The following is a 16082-nucleotide window of genomic DNA, read 5'->3' on the forward strand; positions in this document are numbered from 1 at the left end:
GTTGGACAATTGCTATGCATCGCTTAATACATCGATAACCTTGGAAGAACCAGGCTTTGTCTCCTCAGTCATTTAATCTTTCACCCATGGCAACTAGGAAGGTTTGGGTGTAAGGGTTGTTATCTCCTTTTTATAGAGCAGGAAACTGAGATTCAGAGTGGAGATATGACCTGCCCATGGTCACACAGCTGGCAGTGCAGGAGATGGGGGAGGGAGTGGTGCCAGGACTGTGGGGGAGACGAAGGGGTTGCAATCAGGCTCTGGATGTGAGGTGCTTGGGGCTGGTGGGGGCATTGGGAGGAGGGGAGCTGTGTTTGTTCTGCCCCACTCACTGCTGGGAGCTCCCTCTGCCTGGGGATCAGGGTTTCTGTTTCTCCAACCTCTCCATGGTTTATAGAGTGCTTCTCTTACCCTTGAGATAGATGGTGGGAGAAGGAATAGTTAGAGGTGTCGGGCTTGGGTACCTGAGCCTTGCCTGCAAATATAGAGGGGCTGTCCTACAGGAGAGTATTGAGCCTGATCCTGCTCAGCCCCAGAGGCAGAACCAGGAGGGATTGGGGAAAGGTGCAGAGGGACCTGTCCATTCAGTCCAACCATGGGAGCTGTCCAGAAGTGGAACCAGTTGATGCCATGGGGAGTGAGTTTCCCGTTGTTGGAAGTCTTCAAAGGGAACATTGATGACACGTTGGGGGGGGGAGTTTTTCAGAGGAAAATTATATTTCTAGAGATGCCTGAGGGCCTTTCCAATTGGAAATTTGATAATTCTTTTAGGAGAGAGAGATGGGAATCTGATCTCTTTTATATATATAAGGAATTCCCAGGAGAGCAAACTCCCCTCCCAAACCAAGTCAGCACCTTCTCTGAAACTTCAAGTTTTAGAGCCTAAGTCCTGTGACTGGTTTGTGCCATTGCCTCCACCACCCCCGCCCTGAGCAGTCTGGTGAAGCTCTTCTGACAAAAAGGTTTTTATATATAAAAGGACTCCTACATTTCAGTTAGAGTTCAGTGAAAATAAAGATGTAATTTATTTTTTCTTCTCCAAGTTCACAAATCGCTTGTAGTCTATCCATGGACCCCAGGGAGATCTTTGGAGACCAAACTAAGAACTGCTATCTTAGGGACCTCAAGCCCTGAGAACTTAGGTTATTTGGGATATGGGATGTGAACCCAGGTCTTCTTGACTTTAAGGGAGTGCATCTCTACCCACTTTGATGTCCTACTTTTAATTCTAGTAGGATTCCAATTTACAGATGAGCAAACTGAGGATCAGAGACTGTGTTTGTCTTGCAGGTGCAGGTCCCCCTCCTGAGAGGAACAAGAGACAAGGGTGAAAAAGGAAGCAAGATGGAAGAGAAGATCCCTTCTTTTCACTCAGGGGCCCATGCTTCCTCATCCCCTCCTGCAACCATTCCCCCATTCAATTTAATGGAATCACAGGGACCCTGGGACCTTGCACCTTGGTTTTGTTGGTCTCAATATCATGGGAGTGGTCTGTGGCTGCCCTTATGGGGGGGGAAGTGGGGCGCTGGGGAGTTGTCACAAGCTTCCTGGGGCTCCTAGCCTGGAACCTAGTAGGGAAAGCCCCTTACTAGGGATCACAGGGCCTGGGTAGAAGTCCTGGCTCAGCTCCTTAGTCTCAAGAGAACCCAAGGTCTCAGTTTCCACATTTGCTAAGAAACCATGTGCTTTCTTAAGCTTCTTCACCATTTGCCACCCTCTAATTAGGATTTCCCCCTTCAGATAGACGCTTTGGAGGCTAAGGTGCTAACTCTCATCCAGACCCAGACTATGGCCTTCCCTCCAAAGTATGGCCCCCAGCCCTTTCCCGCCAACATCAGATTCTTGTTCATTCTAAAACTAGTTTTCCATTGGGTTCCCGAATCTCTCTACCGCTCGCACTAAGCTCACCCCCTAAAGGACAGTTGGGGTGGGGGGGATGTGGGGAAAAGCCTAGAGAAGAATGAACTTGAGGAGGAGGAGGTGTGGCCACAGGGATGTCACCACCTTGATTGGCTGACCTTCCAAGAAAGACTCCAAAAATTCCGGCGGCCCCGCCCTTGATACGCCGCCCTCCCCTTTTGTACTCCAGCTTGGGGGAAAGTTCCAGGGGGTGGGACTGGGGTGGGGTGTTTGCTCTGGCCTCAGCAGTAGCCCAGGACTTCACCATCTATTTGAAGGGTCCCATACAGCCCTGAGTTACCATCTCTGAGTTGGAGTTTGACGTTATCCTTCTGAGACCCAGCGCAGCCAAGAGAATAGCAGGAGCACTTCTCACTCTCCATTATGCCCCAAGTAAGTGCCCGAAGGTACAGGCTGCGGATATCCTTGTCCAGGGTTTAGTCTGAGGGTCCAAGAGTGGCGAATCCTCTGGGGTTGGTACTTGGAGAGAATCCCAGAGACTGGAGAAGGCTGTGTTTCCGAGAGGGTGGGAATGCTCTGCCCTTCCTCTCTAGGTGGGCTGGGGGCACATTCCTCTTCTTCTCCATCCCCACACCCTGATCTTCCAAGCCCTTGCAAACAGTGCCCCTTTCCTTCCCCACTCCACCACCACCTTAAAGCTGTCTGCTATGAATGGCTGCTGGTCCAAAGTCTTTGACAAGCTGGTAAGTGCAGACAGATCCTGGGGAGAGGGGAGCAAGGGACAATGGGAATTAGCATGGATCAGAGTAGGGCAGAGATAGGGAACCTGCAGCCTCGAGGACACACGTGGCCCTCTAGGTCCTCGATGGGGTCCATTGACTGAATCCAACCTTTATTGAACAAAGCCCCTTAATAAAAGGATTAGCTGCACCCAAGGATCTGGAAGGCCCTATGTAGCCTCTAGAACAAAGGTTCCCCAACCCTGGAGTAAGGGATCCCTTGGATGTTAGGAGTTACATTTGCATGGGGTGAGGGTAGGATGTGGGAATCCCCTTCCTTGAGTTGAGATGGAAGGGAAAGGGAAGAAGTGGGCAAAAATGAATCTTCTGTCAGAGGATCAGACTTTCTGAAATGAATGACTGTCTTAGAGAGTTAACTCCAAGCCAGTCCGATTCTACAGAAAGAGTTCAAGCTGAGGAGGCTCCATTGGAACAGGAGGAGGCTGGAGATGGCCAACTGGGTGGGGCAGGAGGCAGATGATTCCTCAGGTGCTTCCAAATTCCAGTCCTATCCCCTTTAAAAACAAGACTCAATTAAACTCACAAATATATGTCTTTCCTCTTCTCTAGGTAACCAACTCACAAGATAACCCTCACCTTTCCACCATCCCCCCATCACTCCTCCATTGATTTAGAACAAGGAACAGCTCCACACCTGTGCTGCCCTGCTTCCCTTACTCTTCTCCTGAAGGGGTGGGGGACAGAAGATGATAAAGTCCTTGACCTTAGTGTTTCTGCTAATGTCACTCTTCATTTCCCATTCTTTCTGAACCTCCCCCTCCCTTGCCAAATCCCCTATTCCTGGGCATAGCTGGCACCTGCTCCAGATTGGGACCAAGGTTTGGCTCTGGGGATTGGGGGAAGCTCTTCCTGAAAACTTCCCTGGGGAGGACTACCTTCCCTGCTAAGTGAGATGAGGGTAACTTTGAGAGAATGAGGAGGAGGGAAGGACAATGGCTGGGGAGTGTGGGGGAGGCAAGGTATGGCTTACATAGCTACCAGGGTGTTTTCCCATTGAGCTATAGTCTGTCTCCTCCCCTTGGGGTAGCACCAAGTTCCTACCTTCCCTCTTCATCCTTACCCACATTCCAGGATACATAAGATGCCAGCCAAAGATTGTGCTGTGGTAGCCAGCATGACAGAGAGAACATGGGCCTGGGACCCAAGAAAAACTTGGATTCCACTTCTGATTCTGTAGTTCACTCTTGTAATCTGGGATAGGTCCCCTCTTGCTTCTTGGAGCCTCAGTTTCCTGATCTGTAAAGTGAGGAGTGGATTGAATCAATCATCCAGGCTAGTTCCTCTTTTAACAGATGGAGAAGCTGAGGCCCAGAGACATGAATGGCCTTGTCCAAGGTCACAGAGCTGAGACTAACTCCCTTTTCAGCACTAACTACTGTGGAGGAGTGTCTGCTTTCCTAGATCCTTCCTGGAGAGTGGCTCCTCCCCAACTGGAAGCTCTGGGTCCCCTCAGCTCCCAGCCAGACCTAACTTTACTCTATTTGGTCTCTTCAGGAAGTTTTTCTTAAAGACTTGGGCCTGAAACCTGGAGGGTGTGTAAAAGTAAAAGGAGACATACTGCCTAATGCCAAGACGTAAGTGAGAGATAAGAAGGGTAACACAAAACTCAACCCTGGGTGAGACCTGAATCCTTTACACACTAGCTTGCACTTGACCCTTGATTAGAAGCACAAAGCTGATTTTGCCTCAGCCCCAGATGGCAAGGCCAGGATATAGCATCAAGGAAAACTTCCTAACAAGAGCTTTCCAGTACCTGGAATGGACAGTTTGGATAGGTAGTGAGCTCCCTGTCTCTGGAGGTAGCGAAATGTGTACCACTATCACTTGTTAAACAGGGTGGTGCTAGAAGTAGAATGCAGAAGAGAAGCCATGGTACTTCAGGGCAGGGTTGGATGAGAGTCCCTTTGGGGGTCTTCTCCTCTGGCCCTCTCACAGTGGGAGTTTCCAAATCCCTGGGACCCATGGCAATGATGGAAATTTGGTTTTGGTTCCCAGGTTTAGATTTGACCTGGGCAAAGATGAAGAAAACATTGCCATGCACTTCAATCCTCGCATCAACCATCTTGGTTTTCACAATGTCGTTGTCTGTAATTCTATGACACGTGGCCTTTGGGGCAAAGAACAAAAGGACACCAACTTCCCCTTTAAGCCAGATATGTCAGTGGAGGTAAGAGCAGAGAATCAGACCATAAAAAATTTGGAGCTGGGATGGACCCAAGGGATGATCTCAAACACCCCTTGCATTTGACAGAAGAGTCCTGGAAGCAAACTCTGTTGGGGAAAAGATGAAAATCTAGGTTTGCAGCAGGTCTCCATACTTCAGTGGCAGGAAGCCCAGCATGCCTTGAGCTGGAGTGTGGGTTGAGGTGGAAGGGTGGGTGTTGTCAAGGGCTGTGGTCCCAGTAGGATAATGGAAGACTCAGGTGTATGCCAGGACAACTAATAGGATCCAAGAATTAGAGCTGAAAAGAACCTCAGGAGCCATCTTGTCTGATCCCCTTACTTTACAGACTAGGAAACTGAGACTCAGGATGAATAAATGCTTTGTCCAACATCACAAAGAGTCTTGTACTAGTGTCTAGAGGTGGAATTTGAACCCAGGTCTTCCTGTCTCCAAGCCCAGGGTTCTGGGCTCAGCTCCTTCTGTCCTCTCTCCATCCAGATTTCCGTAACCATTGAATGGCAGCGGTTTACAGTGAGGATGCCGAATGACCAGGAGATCACTTTCCCCAATCGCCTTGACTTAAATCAGATACAATACATGGCAATTACTGGGGACTTCAACGTTAGAAAGGTGGACTTCCAGTCTGAGCTCCAATCAAGCTAGCTTCAGACCACTTCTGACTCTTGAGTCTCTTCCTACTAATAAAAGTGCTGATGATTATAACAGCTGACATTTTCTGTGCTATTTTGGTCTGGGTTTATAGTTAGGAAAGGTGGCTGAGTGACCCTGGACAAGTGCTTCCTTCTCAACTGGTGACTCTCTAGGACAGGATTTCTCCACCTTGGGTCTGTGGATAATTTTCAGATGAGGAAAAAGTGCCATTTTGGTTATCATTAACTTCTGGCATGCTGAGTATGACTGTTTTATATATTTGAAAACATTATTCTTTTTTATAATATATTATTTGACTTTTAAATGGGAAGGGGAGTGGTAACTGGGAGGGAGAAAATTTGGAGCTCTAAATTTTAAAAATGAATGTTAAAAAAAGTTATTAAAAATAAAACGTACTCAAAATGAAAAAACGACAACAAAACCACATTACTGTGTGAAGGGCTTCCCTATGCTGTCAGGAGCCCTGTCCACAACACAAAAAGGTGAGGAGCGCTTACAAATCCTAGACAAACCCTGAATAGCAGTGGGGAAGGGATTTCCCACAGTAAGTGCAGGGGAACCTCTGTATGTTAGTGAAGGGAGGGAGCCAGAACACAGACTGGGGGCAAGCCCACCTGCTGAAAAGATGCTGAACACAAACCAGGGAAGCACTGTGTTCCTCTAAGGACCAGACTGAGGAAGCTCAGAGAGGTCTGGAGGCCAGATGGGAGGAGAGTGGAAAGACAGTCACTGGCTCTGGAGTCAGAGGTCTTGGGTTCCAGTTTGACCTCTGACCCTCATCGCCTAGAAGACCTTGGAGGAGTCCCTGGGCCTCAGTTTCCTCTGGGGTAAAATGAAGAGCTTGGTCTCCAAGGGACTTCCAGCTCTCTAAACCTCAGCTCCTATAGGCCCAAGTCATTCCACAGGCCTCAGTCTCCTCCTTTCTGACATGAGGAATTGGGACCACATGGCCTCTGAGGTCCCTTCTGGAAGCCCTTGGTCCCTCCTCTCCTCCTCTGAAGTATAATAAATTCCAGTATTTCTTCCTACCAGACAGGGAAGAAAGCAAGAATCAGCTCTCATTTGGGGAGCATAACTGGTTCTGGCTCAGCTCCCAATTCAAAGACTTTGTATCACCACAGAATGAGCTCACAGGCAATGGACAAAGGATCCTGTAGGTCCTCTGAAATAGAGGTCAGGTCCTCCACGGTGCATGCTCAGAAATGGGCTTACCACTCCTGGGTCTGGCCCTGGCCCTGGCCCTAGGTCTGGTTGGCTGGGAGAGTCCCACTCACCACATCCACTCTCCCCACAACAGAAGAGGGTGAGCAATCTACAAACATTTGGGGATCAGTCACTCCAGGCCAGTCCCAGTGTCAGAGAAAGCAATGATATGGAGCCCCCAGGCTTGGGTAGAAACAACCTCCTGGTGCCTGGAAATCCAAAGATGAAAGCCAGGCTCCAGGCCAATCTGTGCAGGGAAAGGGAGGTGTGGCTGGGAGCAGGACTTAGTACGTCTCTGAGCCTGGTTTCTTGGGTCAGGTGGTAGCCTTAGGTCATGAGATGCATTCAGTGCACATGGACTGAGGAGAGCCCAGCCTTGGGAGAGAGACAGAGAGGGTTTGGAGGTACCCACTGCTAAGTGGACAGTATGGCAGACTTGATAGCAGGGCTGGGGACTGAGGACATATGACCAGATGCAGGGCTCTCATCTTACTCCCATTTCTTCTCCCCCCAACCCCAGTTTCTTTTACACTGTTCTCATGAACCCTTCCCCAGTGACCATATCCTGGTCCAGTTTGGAAATTTTCCTCCCCACAAGCCCACTACAGAAAAAGAGAAAGAGACAGACAGACAGACAGAGGGGGGGGAGAGAGAGAGTGACAGAGAGAGAGAGAGAGAGAGAGAGAGAGAGAGAGAGATTGATTCTCCGTCTTCTTCTGGTATCCTCCCAGCTCTGCCTCCCAGCTCCCTGAGAGATCTAGTTGTCCCTCCTCTCTTACGTTGGGCTAGGTATCCTCTCCCCCCATTACCTCCTCCTGCCCTCTCCTGGGTGCCATTTCCCTGATAGCAGCATCCCCTCCCCCTCCCCTCTCTGATCAGTCCCCATTTAATCCTTCTCTCAGCTCTTACTCTGTCAATGCTGCCTTAACTTCTCTCCTTTCTCCCCACTTTCTCTCTTCTAGACCTAGCAGCAATGACTCTGGGGGCAAGGGATGCCCCAGTTTCCTTCTCTATAAAAATGAGGATGTTGGATTAAATGATTCCTGATGCTCCTACCACATCTAAATCAGTGATTCTAAGGGGATCTTTCTTAGAACATTCTGTACCATTAATTCTCAACCCCCTTGTTCTGCCTCATTCCAGGGCTTCCCCTCTCCATACATGCACACCATTCAGTGGGTTGATCTTAGGGTCCTACATCCAACTGAGCCAATCCATTGGTTCAAAGTTCTGGAGCATCAAGTGTGGATCATTGAGTTATGTCTCCTAAGGAGCCGATCAAAAGGCTAGAATCCGTTAAGATTCCAAGTTATAGTGGGCCAAAGGGAGGGGGTGCCCTGAGTGCCAACTGGAGGGGCCATGTGGCTCCTGCCCAGATTTTAAGTGGAAAGAGGACCCTGCTCCCCAAGTGCTGTGAAGGACATGGTGGGATCCTTAGTCTCTTTCCGTGGAGCTGTTGATGTGCTTGTCCTCCTGCCCCAGGACTGTTTATTTACTACACTGTTTATTAAAGTGTTAGGATACCCTAGGAGGTGTCACCATGATGCCTCTTACATGTACTCACATCCCTTTTCCGCACTCGCAGGTACTTGGAACTGAATAAATAAATAAGCTTCCATTTCTGTCCATGGGGTGAAGTACCCTTGGGGATGGAGGCTTTCCTTGGAGCTGTCTTGACCATACTCAGCTGGCCAGGGTCTAGCCTACAACAGTCATTCCATTCATGAAATGCTGGAAATCCCTGGAGAGGGAGAGATATGAGAAAAGTCAGAAGGAGGTACCTAGAACCCTAAGGGAAGGTGGGGTTGTTGGCAGGGACACCACCAGAGCTCAGGTCTGAACACACAGAGTCCTGAAGGTAGGTAAAGTCTTAGAGGAGCTCCTATCCTAGATAGGTTGGCAGACCCAGGACAGGTCACTCAATGCCTTCTTCAGGGAGAACATTTGGTCATTTTTGGAGGGAAAGGATGACTAGGACCAGTCACAGAGCCACGACTGGGGAGCGGTATCAAGCAGAGGAGGGTGGGTGACCTCCCAGACCCCTATGACTTCCCTGTCTCACCTGTGAGGAAGGAGAAGTTAGGAGAGACCTGGGTTAGAATCCTGGCACTTCCCTTCAGCTGTGTGACTCAGGGTGTCACCTGCCCATAATGAGCCTCAGCTTCCTTGTCTGTAGAATGGGGATCGTGACCTTCAAAGAGTGACAGAAGTCTCACATTCAAGGCTCTGGACACCCAAAGGTACCTCCTCCCCTGGTTGATTGGGGTCCTTCTTTCTTGAAGATAACCAAAATGACATGATGATATTGAGGTGAAGGTACAGTGTGTTCACTTATGGCTGAACAAACCAATACAAGTCGGGAAAACTCTCCCACAGGTCACGCACAAACAGTCCATATGGCCTACTTCTATTTCTAGAGAGAGTTAATGTTTGCAAAGTACTTCCCTCCAAACAACACTCTATTTTCGCAGTTTTAAATCATTAGTTTGATAATTTTAAAATACAGAAGTATTGATTTCAAAAGTCAGACACTCAGGAATTTTTTAACATTCTTCTATCAAGTACAGGATTTAGGTAAAGAAAGAAACAGCAAGTCATATAAAATAACTGAAATTCTCTGAAGTTTCAGGATTGGGGAACCAAATTTAAGAGACTGTACTAAATGGTGTGAAGTTTGTTCCTGGCAGATTTTAGCAGAATTATCTAGGAACCTTCTACAAGTGATCTGGAGCCAGGGAAACAGAGGCCCCTTCAGACCTGCCCTGAGAATGAGACCTCTTCTAGAATGTCTGAGAGAAGATATTTGCTGGCACCAGAGAGCTTCGGGAGGCATCTGGGACTCAACATATGCTGATTAAATGGACATGGGGAGTGGGTGCCCAGGGTACAAGGAGACTCCACCTTAGTTAATACTGATGATCATTTTTGCTGTGCTTTGGCCTTCTGTTTAATGGAGTCGGTCTTTATGTTGCAATGTTCTTGGTTACCTTGGTGACTTGTACATCCTTCTTCTCAAAATTAACCCATTGGATGGCCTCTAAGTAGTTTGGATCCCAATCTGACTTAGGTCATTCTGATTACGAATTTATGAAAAGCCCTATGGATTTTAAAGTATAGATAAATTTTCCACTCCACCACGAATCAAAAGGGAGAAATGAGGGGATTTAGGGGAGGAGAACAGCAAGTCATTAATCCTAGGACTTGAGTGAACTACACTGACTCCATCTTGGGATCCAACTCTGGAGCTAGCCCAGTTCAATTTCTATTCTATTATGGGTCTAGTCCAAATTCTTTCTTGGGGGAAAGCTTTCTTCAGTTGTGGGAAATGGGAGGCAGCTTTAGAGTATTGTTTGAACCTCACCCTGCATGACTGGAAAGGGGGACCACCTCTCCCTGCTGCTTAGAGACCGTAAAGTAAGGAACTAAGTTATGCTGACCAGTAATCTGGTCAGATCCAAAGGTTGATGCAAGGACTTTCCCCACCATTCTGCATCCCAAGCAACCTAAATGTCTTATCTGAGAAGTGGCCCTGTACTGATCAATCCATTGGTGTTTCCACATTCCATTGACTATATGAAAACGCTTGGGGTGAGTGGGACACCTCTTTTCAGAATTCAGGAAATTGTACCTGCTGACTCCTTCTCTCCCAATTTGCAAAGTTCCTAATTTTCCTCCAATTATAAACCAGATTAGCTAATATTTTCATGTTTCCTTTTCATTAATTGACTTCATTTCATTAACTTTTTCATATATAAAAATTTCTCTCTCCCTGTATTTGGGATGCAGCTCTAAGGTGAGGAAGGGGCCTGGTCCTTTTTGGGGGCAGTTGCCAGGCATTGCTTAAGATGTCAATAAGTTCAGAAGCCCCAGCCTTTGTCTCCTCAGTCATTTCATCATTCCCCCATAACATCTAGGGAGGGGTTGCAAGGATGGTTATCTCCTTTTTATAGAGCAGGAAACTGAGATTCAGAGTGGAGATATGACTTGCACATGGTCACACAGCTGGCAGTGCAGGAGGTGGGGGATGGGGTGGTGCCAGGACTGTGGGGGAGATGAAAAGGCTGGAATCAGGCTCTGGATGTGAAGTGCTTGGGATTGGTGGGAGGCTTAGGAGGAGGGGAGCTCTGTCTGTCCTGCCCCACTCACTGCTGGGAGCTCCCTCTGCCTGGGGATCATGGTTTTTCTTTCTCCAACCTCTCCGTGGTTTATAGAGTGCTTCTCTTACCCTTGAGATAGATGGTGGGAGAAGGAACAGTTAGAGGCATTGGGCTTGGCTACCTGAGCCTCGTCTGCAGGTACAGAGGGGCAGTCCTACAGGAGAGTATTGAGCCTGATCCTGCTCAGCCCCAGAGGCAGAACCAGGAGGGATTGGGGAAAGCTGCAGAGGAACCCTTCCATTCAATCCAACCATGGGAGCTGTCCAGAAGTGGAACCAGTGATGCCACAGGGAATGAGTTTCCCATAGTTGGAAGTCTTCATTGAGAGTCTAGCGACCATTTGGGGGGAATTTTCAGAGGAAACATTGAATGTTTCAATAGGTGCCTCTGGGCCCTTCTAAATGGAGATTTAATGATTCTGTTAGGTGATAGGGTTAGGGACCTGAGCTCTGATGACACTGTATAATGGGAACTCTGTGGTGACCAAAAAGTCCCCCCCACAAAACAAGTCAGCACCTTCTCTGAAACTTCAAGTCTTAGAGCAGGGGTCCTTTGACTGCTTTGTGTCACTGGCCCCCTGGGCAGTCTAATGAAGCCTTTCTCAGAAAAATGTTTTGTTTTGTTTTTAAATAGTAGGAGGAAATAGTACATTTCAGTTAGAGTTCAGTAAAAATACGGCCGTAATTTCTCTTTTCCTCTCCGTACTCCTTGTAATCTCTCCACGGACCCCAGGTAGACCTGTGAACCTCAGGTTAAGAAGTCCTATCTTAGATGGTGACCTCAAGCACTGAACAGTTAAGTGACTTGGAAGCTGAGATTTAAACCCAGGTCTTCTTGACTTTGAGGGAGTGGATCTCTATGGACTATGATGTCATACTTTTAATTCTAGTAGGATTCCAATTTGCAGATGAGGAAACTGAGGATCAGAGTGTGATGCAGCTGCAGGTCCTGGCCTTCAGGAGAGAAAGAAGGGGCATGGGTGAAAGAGGAAGCAAGATGGAAGAGAAGATCTCTTTTTTTCACTCAGGGAGCTCATGTTCCCTCTTCCCCTCCCCCAACCATCTCCTTTGCTTTAATGGAACCACGGGGGCCTGTGTACTGGAACCTCGTACCTCTGTTTCATTGGTCTCAGTGTCAGGAGAGGGGTCTGTGGGTGCCCCCAGGGGGTGTCACAGCCTTCCTGGGGCCCCTAGCCTGGGACCTAGTGGGAAAAGCCCCATACTTGAGGTCACAGGGCCTGGGTAGAAGTCCTGGCTCAGCTCCTCATGTCCAAGTGATCCCAGGGCCTTAGCTTCCACTTGTACCCATGCTGGCTGCTGGTACAAGGTCTTTGACAGGCTGGTAAGTCCAGAGAGATCCTGGGGAGAAGGGAGCAAGGGGGAAGTGGGACTTGGCATGGGTTAGAGTTGGAGTGTCCCATGGTTGTGAGGGGCTACATCTACCTGGTGGTGGCAGACGGGGATAGGATGTGGGGGAATACCTTCCTTTAGTTGGGAAGGAAGGGAAAGGGACAACATGGGCAGACATGAGTCTTCTGCCAGAGGATAAGACTTTCTGAAATGAATGACTGTCTTACAGAGTTGACTCCAAACTAGCCAGATTGTACAGAAAAAGCCCAGGTTCAGGAGGCTCCATTGGAAAAGGAAGAGGCTAGAGATGGCCAATGGGGTAGGGCAGGAGGCAAGAGATTCCTCCGGTCCTTCCCAATTCTAGTCCTGTCCCCTTTAAAAACAAGACTTAATTAACCTTACAAATACACTTCTTGCCTCTTCTCTAGGAAACCAGCTCATAAGATAACCCTCCCCACTCCCAGACACCCCCATTACTTCTCCATTTAGTGAGAATGGGAAGGGATCTCACATCTGTGCTGTCCTGGTTCCCTAAACCTTCTCCCAATGGGATGAAGGATAGGTAAAGACTTGGTAAAGAGGACATTCTCTACCTCATTTTTTACCTACCCTTAATCACTGAATGTGCCTTGCCTCAGTCAAACTGAGACTTAAACTGAGCTTAAAAAGGCCAAGGTCTCCCCCTGCATCCAGGGCCATCTCCAGTCAGCCTGATCTATATCTCACCACTGGACCCACAAGGCTCAGAAGGAGAAAGTGAGGCTGGTGGGAATATACTGGGAGTTGTAGTCATAAACATGCACACAAGTGGCCCAGGCCATAGGGTCATCTTCTTATTGGAAACAGCAGTAGCAATCTGCAGCCCCCTGGCTGTCTGAACAGCCTTGTAAGAATTGTACCACTCACCTCCTGATGTGAGGAAGGGGCTAGAAAAGGTGCTCTAAAAATTGTCTGCTTACTCAACACTGGCCTGATTACTGCAGCAGGCAGGGATCCCATTCTGCAGGCAAAACACAAAAAAATGCAAAATTTTGTTGCAAGGATGATTCCACTCACCATTGGTACATGGAATGTGCTCACACTTATGGACCACCAAAAAATCCAATAGACCTTAAAGATAAAGAGAACTCAGCAGGTATCTCATCCAAATTGCATCCCTCAGTGAACCAAACCTGGCAAATGAAGGCCAGCTTACCAAAGTCAGAGCTGGATGCACATTTTTTTTGGTCTTGGAGGGGCTGCAGTGAAGAGGAGCAACATGAAGCTGGTGAAGGTTTTACAATCAAAATTAATCTAGTCAACAAGCTCCTATGCCTACCATGTAAAAGGATAGAAATTCCTTTCAATGCAGAGGAAAAGGGCAGGTGTTATTATAGCACAGACTATAAGCCAAGTAAACTACAAAGCACTCTTGGGTGTTCTCTGTGCAATGGTTTATTTCTTCTGCCTTCTATGTGGAGAGTCTCATGTATTTTGCGATACAGAACCACATAGGCATTTGGACAATTTTCAGTTATATTGTTATTCTTGCCTTGCTGATACATCTGAGTAGGCAGAAACTTAGCAACATGAATGGTCACATTGCTAAAGGCTCATGAGTCTCATGACCTTCTCATCACCAACACTGTCTTCCATTTACATAAACGCAATAAAACTTCATGGAGGCACACTCACAGCAAACATTGGCATTTATAGATTATGTCATGGTAAAGAGAAGAGACAGACTGGATGTGAGAGTCATGAAGGTGATGTGTGGTGAAGAGTTCTGGATTGATCACAAACTTATTCTCTGAAAGTTAAATATTTGAGTTCAACAAAAACAACTGTTCCAAGCAAGACTACTCCCAGAAGACTTAATAATAAGAACTCAGAGCACTTCTCTGAGCATGAAAGATTTCTTGCTGCCTTGGAGGGAAAGCTAAGCCCAATGGAGCAGAAAAGCAGCGGGTTGCTTTTGGAGATTTGGTGTACAGCACTGCATTTACTCATCTGGGCCAGAACACTTACAATCAGTACTGGTTTGTTAAAACGGGGAAATTCAGAAGGCACTAAATGGAGAGAGACAAATGCATAAGATTTGACAGCAAGATCATCCATGTATCTCTACGAAGGCAGTGTTTAACTCCATCAAAAGTAAAGTGCAAGCAAAGCTTAGAGACATGCAGGATTCTTGGCTCAGTTTTACATTGATAGTAACAATCCAAAGTTCTTTAATGATGCCCTGAAGTCTATTTATGGGCCAAAGACCCATGGTGAATCTCAACTACTCAGTGCTGATGGAGCTACGTTGATTAGGATAAGGATAGGATCTCTGACAGATGGGCTGAACACTTCCATAGTTTTCTCAACAGACTGTCATGAATCAATGCTGAAGCTATTGACTGTATTCCTTAGCTTTAAGTCAATCTCTCTCTAGCTGAATTTCCAACTGAAGAAGAGCTATTGAATACCGTTAGACACCTCTTGTATGGCAAAGTTCCAGGTGCTGATTCTACACCAACTGAGATTTACAAGGCAGGCGGTTCATGTTCATACAAATGTTCATACAAAATGTTCATACAATGTTGCTACAATGTTCACACAACAGCTGACTGAAATCTTTCAGATTATATGGCAAGAAAAGATTATCTCCCAGGAGTTCAAGGATGCCTTCGTTGTCCAGCTCTATATAGGTAAAGGAAATAGAATGTCCTGTGACAATCACAAGGCGATCTCTCTCTTAGTCACTGCAGGCAAGATTCTTGCCAGAATCCTCCTTAACAGGCAGATCCTTCACCTGGAAGATGATCATCTACTTCAGAGCCAGTGTGGCTTCAGAAAGGGCCAAGGAATAATTGAGATGGTGTTTGCTACCGAACAACTCCAAGAGAAATACAATGAGCAGAACAGAGGTCTGGACACAACATTCGTCTTTCATACTGTCAGTCTTCGGGGATTGTAGAAGATCATGGCAAAATCTGGTTGCCTGGAGAAGTTTCTCAGTATTGTATGTCAGTTCCATGACAACATGCTTGCCTGGGCTCTGGATAATACATGATGCTCTGGTGCTTTCCCAGTCAATAATGCATAAAAGCAGGTCTGTGAGCTTGCTCCCATGCTTTGTGATAAGTGATTAATTAGACCCCTATTTTACAGGACCTCCGCTTTATTGCAACTGGTATTAATCAGTTTGATATCATTCCATAGGGGTGATGATTATCAGCTCTGATATTGGGCCCCAGAGCTGTGAACTATAAATTGTAAGTTCATTTGCTTAGTCATAGGAAGTTCACTAGAGGACCTCCACCCTTGTTTTTCATGGTTATGGTGACCAAGTCCAGCATGGTGGAGTTGACAAGCAAAGTTCCCCAGTGATTTTTGTTGCCCCTCTGTCCCTCATCATCCCTTTATTACTCGGCATAGGGAGATGACCATGAGCACTTGCCCAAGAAGCAGCCCTGTTTGCCGGTCAGTGGCCTGCCTGGCTACTGGCCCATCAGACCATGTAAATGTTTTGACAGTCCAGCCTGGGGGTATGATCATAGGCTTGGTAGGACCTCCTGAAAGGTCAAGAAAGATATATCAAGGTCTGTTCACCAGCCCATTGTTCAACCAATGGGATTTTGTATATTTTGTATAGATCCTCCCATAAGTTCAAGGACAAGGTCTATCATCCAGTGAGTCTGTACTTTTCATCTGCTTCATCTGTATTGTCTGGGCATCAACCATGATAAAACTAAGGCCTTGGAGGAAGAGGGCATCTCAGATCATGAGGAGGATCTGAGGTCCTCTTCATTAGAATGGTCCATGAGCCCTTTAATAAAGTGTCATTGGCTCAGAGCTCTGCCTCAGTTTCTCTTATTGTAGGTTGGACCATTTGGACTCGACAGCCATGATG

General features: G+C 47.3%; 1 non-coding gene across 1 annotated transcript; it reads right to left on the minus strand.

Moving 5' to 3' along the window:
• Positions 1–13503: 13503 nt before the first annotated feature.
• LOC118852483 lies at positions 13504–13635 on the minus strand. Its single transcript, XR_005010559.1, has one exon. It is a non-coding gene; the product is annotated as a small nucleolar RNA SNORA22 (small nucleolar RNA).
• Positions 13636–16082: the final 2447 nt, after the last annotated feature.

Source organism: Trichosurus vulpecula, chromosome 5 (genome assembly GCF_011100635.1).
Source record: "Trichosurus vulpecula isolate mTriVul1 chromosome 5, mTriVul1.pri, whole genome shotgun sequence".
Classification (NCBI taxonomy): domain Eukaryota; kingdom Metazoa; phylum Chordata; class Mammalia; order Diprotodontia; family Phalangeridae; genus Trichosurus; species Trichosurus vulpecula.